General features: G+C 38.4%; 1 protein-coding gene across 7 annotated transcripts in view; it reads left to right on the plus strand.

Moving 5' to 3' along the window:
- Positions 1-12,137, plus strand: part of RANBP17 (RAN binding protein 17) — a 369,878-nt gene that overhangs the window by 95,498 nt on the left and 262,243 nt on the right. The gene's annotated exons all lie outside the window — the stretch shown is intronic.

Here is a 12,137-nt window from a genome sequence, read left to right on the forward strand (position 1 = left end):
ATCAACTCTGGATGTTCATTGAGAGGACTCCAGTACTTTGGCCAACTGATGCAAAGAGCCAACTCTTCTCACTGGAAAAGACCCTGATGCTGGTAATAGCTTACAGTAAACGGTGTCAGATTTGTAATCTCCAAAGAAGAAGATTTAGCTTTGGGACCAGGGACCAGGCTTGGTCACTCAAGAGCTTTCGTGTAGCAGAGTTTTATTAAAGTATGAAAGGGACAGTGGAAACTTCTGACATAGACATCAGAGGGGGGACGTGGACTAGCCCCCTTGCTAGTCTAAGCAAGGGAGCTATATACTTTTTCAATTGGTTATTACAGTAAACCAAAAGAATGTCTCAAGGTTGTAAAGGTCTTATCAGACCCATTCCCACAATATACATTTTAAGATAATATAAGTAGTCAGAAGGTTCCCAAGAAGGAGAATCGTGTCCTCAAGCAGGATACATTGTTGTTATATAATCCTTAGTACAGAGTTTACTAAATTGGAAGTGGTCAGACAAGAGATAGCAAGAGTGAACGTTGACATTCTAGGAATCAGCAAACTAAAATGGACTGGAATGGGTGAATTTAACTCAGATGACCATTATATCTACTACTACGGGCAGGAATCCCTCAGAAGAAATGGAGTAGCCATCATGGTCAACAAAAGAGTTCGAAATGCAGTTCTTGGATGCAGTCTCAAAAAGGACAGAATGATCTCTGTTCGTTTCCAAGGCAAACCATTCAATATCACAGTAATCCAAGTCTATGCCCCCAACCAGTAACGCTGAAGAAGCTGAAGTTGAACGGTTCTATGAAGACCTACAAGACCTTTTAGAACTAACACCCAAAAAAGATGTCCTTTTCATTATAGGGGCCTGGAATGCAAAAGTAGGAAGTCAAGAAACACCTGGAGTAACAGGCAAATTTGGCCTTGGAATATGGAATGAAGCAGGGCAAAGACTAATAGAGTTTTGCCAAGAAAATGCACTGGTCATAGCAAACACCCTCTTCCAACAACACAAGAGAAGACTCTACACATGGACATCACCAGATGGTCAACACTGAAATCAAACTGATTATATTCTTTGCAGCCAAAGATGGAGAAGTTCTATACAGTCAACAAAAACAAGACCAGGAGCTGACTGGCTCAGATCATGAACTCCTTATTGCCAAATTCAGACTTAAATTGAAGAAAGTAGGGAAAACCACTAGACCATTCAGGTATGACCTAAATCAAATCCCTTATGATTATACAGTGGAAGTGAGATTTAAGGGACTAGATCTGATAGATAGAGTACCTGATGAACTATGGACTGAGGTTCGTGACATTGTACAGGAGACAGGGATCAAGACCATCCCCAAGAAAAAGAAATGCAAAAAAGCAAAATGGCTGTCAGGGGAGGCCTTACAAATAGCTGTGAAAAGAAGAGAAGTGAAAAGCAAAGGAGAAAAGGAAAGATATAAGCATCTGAATGCAGAGTTCCAAAGAATAGCAAGAAGAGATAAGAAGGCCTTCCTCAGAGATCAATGCAAAGAAAGAGAGGAAAACAACAGAATGGGAAAGACTAGAGATCTCTTCAAGAAAATTAGAGATACCAAGGGACCATTTCATGCAAAGATGGGCTCGATAAAGGACAGAAATGGTATGGACCTAACAGAAGCAGAAGATATCAAGAAGAGGTGGCAAGAATACACAGAAGAACTCTACAAAAAAGATCTTCACGACCCAGATAATCACAATGGTGTGATCACTGACCTAGAGCCAGACATCCTGGAATGTGAAGTCAAGTGGGCCTTAGAAAGCACAGGGTAAACTGTATGGTGACAGATGGTAACTAGAGTTATTGTGGTGATCACTTTTTAATGTATATAACCATTAAATTATAACATTGTGCATCTGAAACTTATATAGTGTATACCAATTATACTACAATAAAAATTTAAACCATCTGAAAAAAAAAAAAAAAGCATCACTACGAACAAAGCTAGTGGAGGTGATGGAATTCCAGTTGAGCTATTTCAAATCCTGAAAGATGATGCTGTGAAAGTGCTGCACTCAATATGCCAGCAAATTTGGAAAACTCAGCAGTGGCCACAGGACTGGAAAAGGTCAGTTTTCATTCCAATCCCAAAGAAAGGCAATGCCAAAGAATGCTCAAACTACCGCACAATTGCACTCATCTCACATGCTAGCAAAGTAATGCTCAAAATTCTCCAAGCCAGGCTTCAGCAATATGTGAACCGTGAACTTCCTGATGTTCAAGCTGGTTTTAGAAAAGGCAGAGGAACCATAGACCAAATTGCCAACATCCGCTGGATCATGGAAAAAGCAAGAGAGTTCCAGATAAACATCTATTTCTGCTTTATTGACTGTGCCAAAGGCTTTGACTGTGTGGATCACAATAAACTGTGGAAAATTCTGAAAGAGATGGGAATACCAGACCACCTGACCTTCCTCTTGAGAAACTTTTATGCAGGTCAGGAAGCAACAGTTAGAACTGGACATGGAACAACAGACTGGTTCTAAATAGGAAAAGGAGTACGTCAAGGCTGTATATTGTCACCCTGCTTATTTAACTTCTATGCAGAGTACATCATGAGAAACGCTGGCCTGGAAGAAGCACAAGCTGGCATCAAGATTGCTGGAAGAAATATCAGTAACCTCAGATATGCAGATGACACCACCCTTATGGCACAAAGTGAAGAGGAACTATAAAAAGCTTCTTGATGAAGGTGAAAGAGGAGAGTGAAAAAGTTGGCTTAAAACTCAACATTCAGAAAACGAAGATCATGGCATCTGGTCCCATCACTTCATGGGAAATAGATGGGGAAACAGTGGAAACAGTGTTAGAGTTTATTTTCTGGTGCTCCAAAATCACTGCAGATGGTGATTGCAGCCATGAAATTAAAAGACGCTTTCTCCTTGGAAGGAAAGTTATGACCAACCTAGATAGCATCTTCAAAAGCAGAGATATTACTTGGACAACAAAGGTCCGTCTAGTCAAAGCTATGGTTTTTCCAATGGTCATATAGGGATGTGAGAGTTGGACTGTGAAGAAAGCTGAGCACTGAAGAATTGATGCTTTTGAACTGTGGTGTTGGAGAACTCTTGAGAGTCCCTTGGACTGCAAGGAGATCCAACCAGTCCATTCTAAAGGAAATCAGTCCTGGGTGTTCTTTGGAAGGACTGATGCTAAAGCTGAAACTCCAGTACTTTGGCCACCTCATGCGAAGAGTTGACTCATTGGAAAAGACTCTGATGCTGGGAGGGATTGGGGGCAGGAGGAGAAGGGGACGACAGAGGATGAGATGGCTGGATGGTATCACTGACTCGATGGACGTGAGTCTGAGTGAACTCCGGGAGTTGGTGATGCACAGGGAGGCCTGGCGTGCTGCGATTCATGGGGTTGCAAAGAGTCGGACACGACTGAGTGACTGAACTGAACTGAACTGAACAGAGTTTAAGCTGAGTTGTTTTTGTTATGTAATCATTAGCTCTGGGCATAAAGAAAAAAATGTTTTATGTGACTAAGACTAAGGAATGTAGGAAAAAAATGTTTGTCCTTTCCTTCTCCTTGAGAATTCCCAACCCCTTATCTCCTCTTTGATAGCCCCAGACCCCTTTCTCCTCCTTGGGGATTCTGGACTTCTTATCAACCTGCCTAGGAATTGACTCTCATTTCTCCCTTTTCTTTTAGGAGAATTATGTTGTCAAGGGAAAGAGGTGTCATTTTCATTCCATAACTACTTCCTGCTGTGATTGGGCGTTGTCCCTAAATTGTCCTAACTCTCATATTGAGGGTCTCTGATCCAGGGGCCCCAAGTAATAGTTGGAGGAGGCTGTGGCACTCGTAGGAGCTTGAACAACCATTTATAACCTAAAAGCTTTCAGATGATTAGAAACAAATCCCCATTATATAGTTACAGATGTAAGGCAAGATAGTCATTAAACCAAGTTAAATCATAATCAAAATTAAAAGTTATGTTATGTCAATAGTTACAGCAGTCCATCTTAGGATCGTTAGATGTCATCAGATAAAGAAGAGACGTCACATATTGTTGGTGAAGGCATTCGCAGAATTGAAGAAAGTCCTTTCCTTGAAGTGGAGAAAGCCACCATGTTAAGCCTTCAATTGATGAGGAAGTTGAAAAGCTCAGAGCTGAGTCACATAGTTAATTCTAAGGCTTCAAGATCTATGATGATATCTCTGCACAAAAACTGTCTGTCATTGAGATAATCCCATTTTTGAGGGGCCAGTTTGAGCCCTCGTTTAAGTATGGGTTAAACTTTAAACCAGCTGTCTTGTATTTCTTGAATTAGCTTACACAGATGTCCCTTAATAATGTCATTAGTCTTTTCTCCCTCTTCTGAAGATTAGGGTCTCCAGGAACAGTGTAAGTGATATTCTATTCCTAGAGCTTTCAACACCCCTTGAATTACAGCAGCTTTAAAGACAGAGCCATTGTCACTCTGAACTTTAGAGTTTAAGATCCCACTTACATGATGCGAAGTCCATATAGTAAGATTTTGCCCATTAGTAAACTTAGGAGCTTTAGGCATTAGAGAAACAATAGTAGCAATTACTCTTAAGGCATGTGGCCTTAGCCTTTTTTTCAGTAAGGAACTAAACTCTAATCCTGTGGGCAAGCTCAAAGTTGGAGCCTGCAGAAGAGCAGCTTGAAGAGCCTTAAAAAGCCTTTTGAGTCTGTGGGGACCAAACCCGCTTGTTAGTTTGGGCCTGCTGATTCTCAGTTATAAGTTTATATAAAGGCCGGGCAAGTTCCCCATAACCCAGAATCCAAATGCGGCAATAGCCTGTTATGCCCAAGAATCCTCTCAATTGTTTTAAAGTCATAGGTAAAGGATGATTTAATATAGGTTTAACTCTAGAAAGAAAGTGAAAAGTGAAAGTGAAGTCACTCTGTCATGTCTGAGTCTTTGCGATCCTGTGGACTTTAGCCTACCAGGCTCCTCTGTCCATGGGATTCTCCAGGCAAGAATACTGGAGTGGGTTGCCATTTTCTTCTCCAGGGGCTCTTCCTGACCCTGGGATTGAACCCGGGTCTCCTGCATTGGAGGCAGGACACTTTAACCTCTGAGCAACCTTCAAATCAATGACTGAAAAATATTTGGCTCGTTCAGGGTTTTCAGACAATAAAGTATAAGGATAAGGCACTTATTATTCATACATCTTGAACAAGTCTCCATTTATCATTTGACTCTTTTTACACCCAAAATAGGAGTGTTCATGGACTATATAGGATTATTATAGGGAATTAATAGCCCTTGTTCCTTTAAATTTTCCATGATGGGTTTTAAAACTTCCTTAACCCAGGGCTTTAGTGGGTACTGCTTTTGATGTGGAAATAGGTGAGGGTCTTTGAGCTTGATAATGACAGGAACAGCATTTTGTGTTCTACCCACAGTTTTTACATCAGAGGGGAAAGATTGTGGGCAGGAGGAAAAGGGGGTGACAGATGATAAAACTGTTGGATGGCATCACTGACTCAATGGACATAGTTTTGAGCAAACCCCAATAGATAGTGAAGGATGGGGAAGCCTGGTGTGCTGCAGTCCATGGGGTTGCAAGGAACCGGACATGACTTAGTGACTGAACAACAACACATTGTAGTCATTCTTGGTTCTGTGCAAAGTGGCTAAAAATTTGAGTTGCCCAGTGTACATTTTCACAGCTGAGGTTGAACAGATGGTATGTCTTCTTGTTTCAGCACTCATACCATAAACATGTCCTTTTTGCCTTCTGATTTAGTGCCATATTTTTCATGCCTTGTTCTTTCTGTCGGTGGTCTCACTGTTTAAGATGTCCCTCCATTATAGTGCTGAGGTGCTCTCTGGTGTCCCTAAGCACAAGAAGACTGTAATGTGCCTTACAGAGAAAGTACATTTGCTAGGCAGGCTTTCTTCAGGAGCAAATTTTAATGCTCTTGGCTGTGAGCTCAAAGTTAATGAATCAAAAATATATATTAAATAAGGTGTCTTTAAACAGAAACACATAAAACAGGTTATGTGTTGAGTAGCTGATGAAAATATTGTAACCAGAGTTCCTCAGGAACCTATTCCTTTATTTCCTCTAGGAGCAGTGGGTTAGTATTTGCTAATTCAGTTTTCACAGCAATTTTATAGCACATAACTGCCATAAATAATGAGAGTCAATTATAAAAGGTGGTGCATTCCACACCTGGTTGCACACTTTTACAGATTTCCCCAGAGACCACATGGAACAGCTATGTTTCAAAACAGTCCGTCTTGGTGGTGGCAGGGCAATGGGGACTAAGGGCAAGCAGTTTCTCTCATCACTTACTTCTGTGGCCCACTCTTTAGTGGCTGAAATCTACTCCTGGAGTGGGTAACTTTTCTGTGCTTCTTAGGTTTGTTCCTTGGCCCCTTTGAGGAGATGCTGCGTGTGCCAGAGCTTCTGTTGGTTCTATTGGTTGGAGGTGGGGGCTGGCTGGAGCTATGGTAGGCCTTTCCTCTCCCCTGAGTGAGGACTTATAACTTCAGAAACTGTATGAATCTTTCCTGGGCTACAAGGCAAGTAGTTGAGTCCAGGGATGAGAAGAGGTGGTGGTGGGGATGGTGAGTGTTTAAGCCAAGCAGATTCAAGGTGGGGTATGTACCAGGACTTACATATTTTGTCTATAAAAAAGACATAAGTATGTGTTCTAACATACATAGATTTTGAATTAGATAAGAACTATGTTTTATGTAAAAATTTAACATATCAATTTCATATGAAGAAATTCCAAGTAACTAGAACTGTAATATTATTCGCCTTCTGTGTATTATTGTTAGGTGATAACCATTGTAACTCCTGGGAAAACACTACAAAATTAGAAGTTCAGAAGTTCTTGCCAAAAATTTATGTTATTTTATCAGGAAAAGGTTGATATTCATAAAAACTTTCAATATTATGATAACGACATTTAAGACATGTTTAAAATTTCAAAATATGCTACTTTGACTTAGCAAATAAGAATATTTGTGCTCATGCCACACAATTCTAATTAAATAAAGATAATTTAATAGTGATTTTAGTTTCACTCATGAACAGAATATAAACATTTTGAGAGATTTCCTAGGGATTTGTCTTCCCCTGTGTCCTCTTTACTTTGCTAGTGATTGCTTCCTTTAGGCACACTCCTCTCGGTTAGAGCACCCTCTGTTTCTCCATGCCGTTCTCATGTACTGGCCTCCCACTCATTCCTCATTATTCACTGAAGGCTTTTGCAACTAGCTGTGTTTTGCTCTCTGTCCCAAACCCTGCTGTGGTATAGATAAGTGTCACTTCTTTCCCATTCAGTCGTTTGCTTCCTCTTCTCTACTCAGAAACTTCTGGTGGCTTTTTCTGTCCCACATGAGAGAAATTCCAAAATCTTGGCCATGGCCCAGAGTGTACAGTGCTACTTCTCTGACCTTATTTCCTATACTTTGTCATTCAGCTCGACTACATACACTGGCTTCCTTGGTATTCTTTGAGTATTACTAATATATTTTCACTGTAGGGGCTTTGTGCTTCCCTTGTGCTTGGAATGCTTTCTCCCAGATTTTATATAGTACTCTGTCACTTCAGTCAGGTCTGTATCCAGATGTCTCTACCTCTTTGACCTCCCTTTCCGAAATAACATCCTTATCCTACTCTATTTTTTCCTCTCAGTACTTACTATCTCTTAATGTTTAGCTGTTTATTTCACTAGAATAGGGAAGGAATAAGCTTTATCTGCTTTGTTTGCCCCTGTATTTTTATCTCCTCTGTGTGGCAGAACCTAAACTCAGAGTTTTCTCTTAATCTCTTGAGCAGTATGAAAATATTACAGTCTTCTGTGGATAGGTACCGGTGTGTGTGTGTGTGTGTGTGTGTGTGTGTGTGTGTGTGTGTGTGCTCAGTTGCTCAATCATGTCTGACTCTTTGTGACCCCATGAACTGTATTAACCTCCTAAGATACATTTTTTTTTTAACCTTAACTGAGCCCTCAGCATGGCTCAGTAATTCTGTGTTGTTTTAGTAATTCCTATCTTCTGATTACCAAACACTTATCGAACTGGTTCTCTTGCAAGTTTTATCCCACATGTACCTCTAATTCAGTGACTAAAATTAAACTCATCTCTTCCATCCACTCCCAACCCTGACTTTCTTCATGTGTCTCATCACTGTCCACTCAGTTGCCAAGGCCTAAATCCTGGGACTTCTCCTTAACTTTTTCTTTTTTCTCTCACCAGCATCCATGTGGTCATCAAAGTCTATCAACTTTTACCTTCTACTTATCCTAGCTAGTTTCAATTATTTCTGTCACCCTGCTGTTTTAACGCCTGTCATCATTTACCTAGAGTCATGCTGTAATTTGAAATCGACACTCTGTTTCCTTTCTGGCTTTCAAAAACAAAGATCTGATTATATCTGTGCTTTGCTTAAACTCTGCAATGACTTTCATTGCTATTGGGATTAAAATTAATGTGGCTTGTCAGGCTCTTCATAATCAGGGTCCTACCTGTCTCATTAGGTCCTACCTGTCTCTTATCTCCTGCCACTAACTGCTTTATAGCCATACTGGACTTTTTTTCAGCTCTTCAATGAGTCATGCCTTTTTTTTTTCCCTGTCTAGATAACTACACACACTTGCCATTTTCTCTCAATGCTCTCTTTGTTCTGTTACATCCAAGAATGTCAGGAGTTCTTGCTAATTTCTTCATAGTGTTTATTATAGCACTTGTCATTCCTTATTCTAATTATTTGTTTTATTGTCTTTCCCAGCATAGATTATAGATTTCTGGAGGACTGGGAATATATATGTTTTGCTCAGTGTTATTTTCTGAACTCCTAACATATACCTACCATTATAGTAGGCCTTCAAGTGTTTATTGACTGAAAAACTACTTATGTAATTGGATATAAGGAGAATGTAAAAGAGATAAAAGAGTTAATTATCCAAAAATTCATTTCTTTATACTTGTAATGGTGTGCATATACTTGAATCAAAGTTATTTAATGTATTTTGTATTTGTATTCCCTTCATGCTCCAAAGATAATTTAAGATAAAGGTAAAAATAAATGTAGGCCACTAAATTTAAACTGCAAGTGAATATTCAATAACCTAACCTAACCTATATACAATACAAACTCTGGTGTTAAGCGTTTGTTAGAGGTGGCCACAAATCTTTGAAGAGTCCTATGGCAGAGACTACTAGTTGTCTTGTATCTCTTCTTTCCTTCTTCTGCAGTAATAGAATACCTGAAATGTTTTGCTGGGCATTGGCCACCTGAATAAAGACTAGATTTACTATAATTTCTTACATCTGGGTATGGTTAAGTGACTATATTCTGGGCAGTTGAATGTAAGTAAACGTGGTGTGTGTAACATATATGCACATGGGTTTATCTGAAGAATCTATCCTAAACCATGAAGTGACTGGGCGAGTGAAGGCAATTATAACAACAAGATGGAGGGAACCTGCGTCTGGATACACCATGGCTCACCAGCTAGTCCTAGAGCGTTGCCTTGGATTTTTGCTTGAGAGAGAAATCAACATCTGTATTGTTCAAGCAATTGTTATTTTGGATTTCAGTTACTTGCAGCTGAACTTCCTGTATTAATGCAACTATCAAAGCGTATTTGACAAAAGGGTCATGTACCCCCGCTGGGAACTTTTTCCTACTCTCCTGCTTGGGATAGCATTGCCTCTTAAGCAAATGCAAATCACCAGCTTAATATGAGTTGTAAAGGCACCCCAGCAAACTTGTCTTTTGGTTTCATGTCTTCTTCAGATTTTTGGAATGTATGCTATTTAAAGGAAATGAAAGTAAACAAGCAATTGCATAGAATCAGCAAAGAACTAAAGTAGGAAAAGGGAGGTCCTACTCATAAAGGATTTAAAAGCAGGATATGCATTACTTAAAATCACCTGAATCCAGAGATGAGGCTTGGTGTCTGTATTTATTTAACTAAAACTACTTCAGCAGTCTATGCATTGAACAATACGTAGACTTTAAAAGCTAGCTTTGTTCCTCCTTTCAAATCAAAGAATAAATACTTCTTTAGAAAAACAAACGTGGTTGATAATATGATTTTTAAATTTGATCTTTATTAAGCTTTCCTTCATAAATTTTAATAGCATTAAAGATATTTAGTGAGTGAAGTTACTTTTAAATAAGTAGCTTAATTTAGCTATTTAACTATAAAAATGGTTGCCAAAATATTATTTCATAACACTTTGGCAGTAAATATCAAGATTTATAAAGAAGTTCATTTGCTGTAAACAAGATATTTTCTTCCTAGAACTCTTTGCTAGTAGGATAAAGGACAGTAGTTGTATTTCAATGAAATATGTTTATATTCAAAATTGAGATTATTAAAACTTAACATAGCCTTAATTTTATACTGTGTTTTAGAAAATTAATAATATGAAAAAAATAATTGGGCAAGATGTTTAGTTAGACAGATCAGTGGAATTAAATAAAATATCCAGAAAGTAATACAAATTCACAAATGGACCTAATGTATATAATAAGGGGTAATTCAAAATGGTGGGCAAAAATAGACTATATGAGAAACAAATGAAGTGTTGAAGCAGCTGGGTAGTCATCTGCAAAAAATGTTGAGCCATATCTCACAAGAGATGTTCAAGATTAAGTTCCAGTGTATCATAGCAGTATATATAAAAAGATGAAATATAAAAGCACCTCAGATTTGGGTAAGATGTTGTTCTTATGCAAAATCCATAAGAGTTGTCTGAGCAGTAGGTTTTTCATTTATTAGCTGAAAGGAAACAAGGTGATTGATGGCTAGAGTTTTAGAAGTTTTCTGCATGTAATCTTTTAGTAATTAAAAATTATAATGAATTATTAATAAAAGACACCTTAGTGAAACCCTAAGGAATAAAAGGGATTGAAGGAGGACCACAGATGATGGACACAAGGAGGTCTCCTGTTATGCAGAACATTAGTTGTTATGAGATTAAAAAATAATAAATATTAGAGATACCATTTTTTCAGATTCCAGTAAGTTCTAAAGTTTAGTATCACTCTGAATTATCTATGTGTATAGACACTCTCCTTTACTGGTGACAGGAGTATAAGTTATTTCAATTTCATTGGAAGGCAACTTCATTGGAATAGCTATCAGAATTATAAATTCATATTCTTTAAGCCAATAATTTGACTTTTACTATAAGGTTTATATTATAACTGTAAATGTGTGGAATGATGTGTTAAAGGTTGTGAATTGCAGTGTTTTTGTAACAGCAAAATATCATAAGCAACTTTAGTGTCCATCAGTAGGGGAACGTTGAAAATAATATGGTTAATGGCAGCACACTCGAGTATTCTTGCCTGGAAAAATCCCATGGACAGAGGAGCCTGGTGGGCTACAATCTATGGGGTCATTAAAGAGTCAGACATGACTTAGTGACTGAGCACACATGGTCATATAGTGGAATGTTAAACAGCTGTAAAAAGAGAATAAGGAAGTTCTTTATATCTGACATGAAAAATCTATAAGGTAAATGAAGAAAGCTAGGTTTAACAGTATAACAGCATAGTGTGCTTCGTATGTGTGAAGCGTTGGGAGGAGAATCATGAGTCGTATTCGCCTGCACACACATTCACCAAGTCTCTGAACGACACGCGCTGTTGACAGTGCGTGTGTGTATGTCCTTGTGTGCATGCGTGGATGGACGTGGACGGGTTAGGGCTGGGTCCAGTTGCCTTTGTACAATGAGAAATAAAAGTAGGTACTATTTCCTCCAGAAGTTCTATTTCTGTCTCTTAAAAATTTTATTATGGTATGCTGATTTTGTTAGCACCAGCCGTTTGGCAGCCGTTCTTTGGAAAATTTTAATGAAAATAGATAATAGAAGGATTTTTTTTTTTTTTCGGGGGAAGGGTGGGGGAAAATCCTAGGCTAAGCTTTTTATTCTAGTAAGTTTTTCTTTAGAAATTTTAACTTAGCCTTTAGCTCATTTATGATTTTTGATATAATTGCACACTTATATTAAAAATGTTTGATTTTGTTAAGATAATCTTGTAATTTATTTCAGGTAAAATTTTTATTACTCATTAAGAAAGCGATACAGCTTAATGGATGTGCCTCTTAATTTTTTTTTTTTTTTGGTACTTTGAACCATGTGAGCTCAAA

The sequence above is a fragment of the Bos mutus genome, chromosome 20 (assembly GCF_027580195.1).
Source record: "Bos mutus isolate GX-2022 chromosome 20, NWIPB_WYAK_1.1, whole genome shotgun sequence".
NCBI classification, from domain to species: Eukaryota; Metazoa; Chordata; class Mammalia; order Artiodactyla; family Bovidae; genus Bos; species Bos mutus.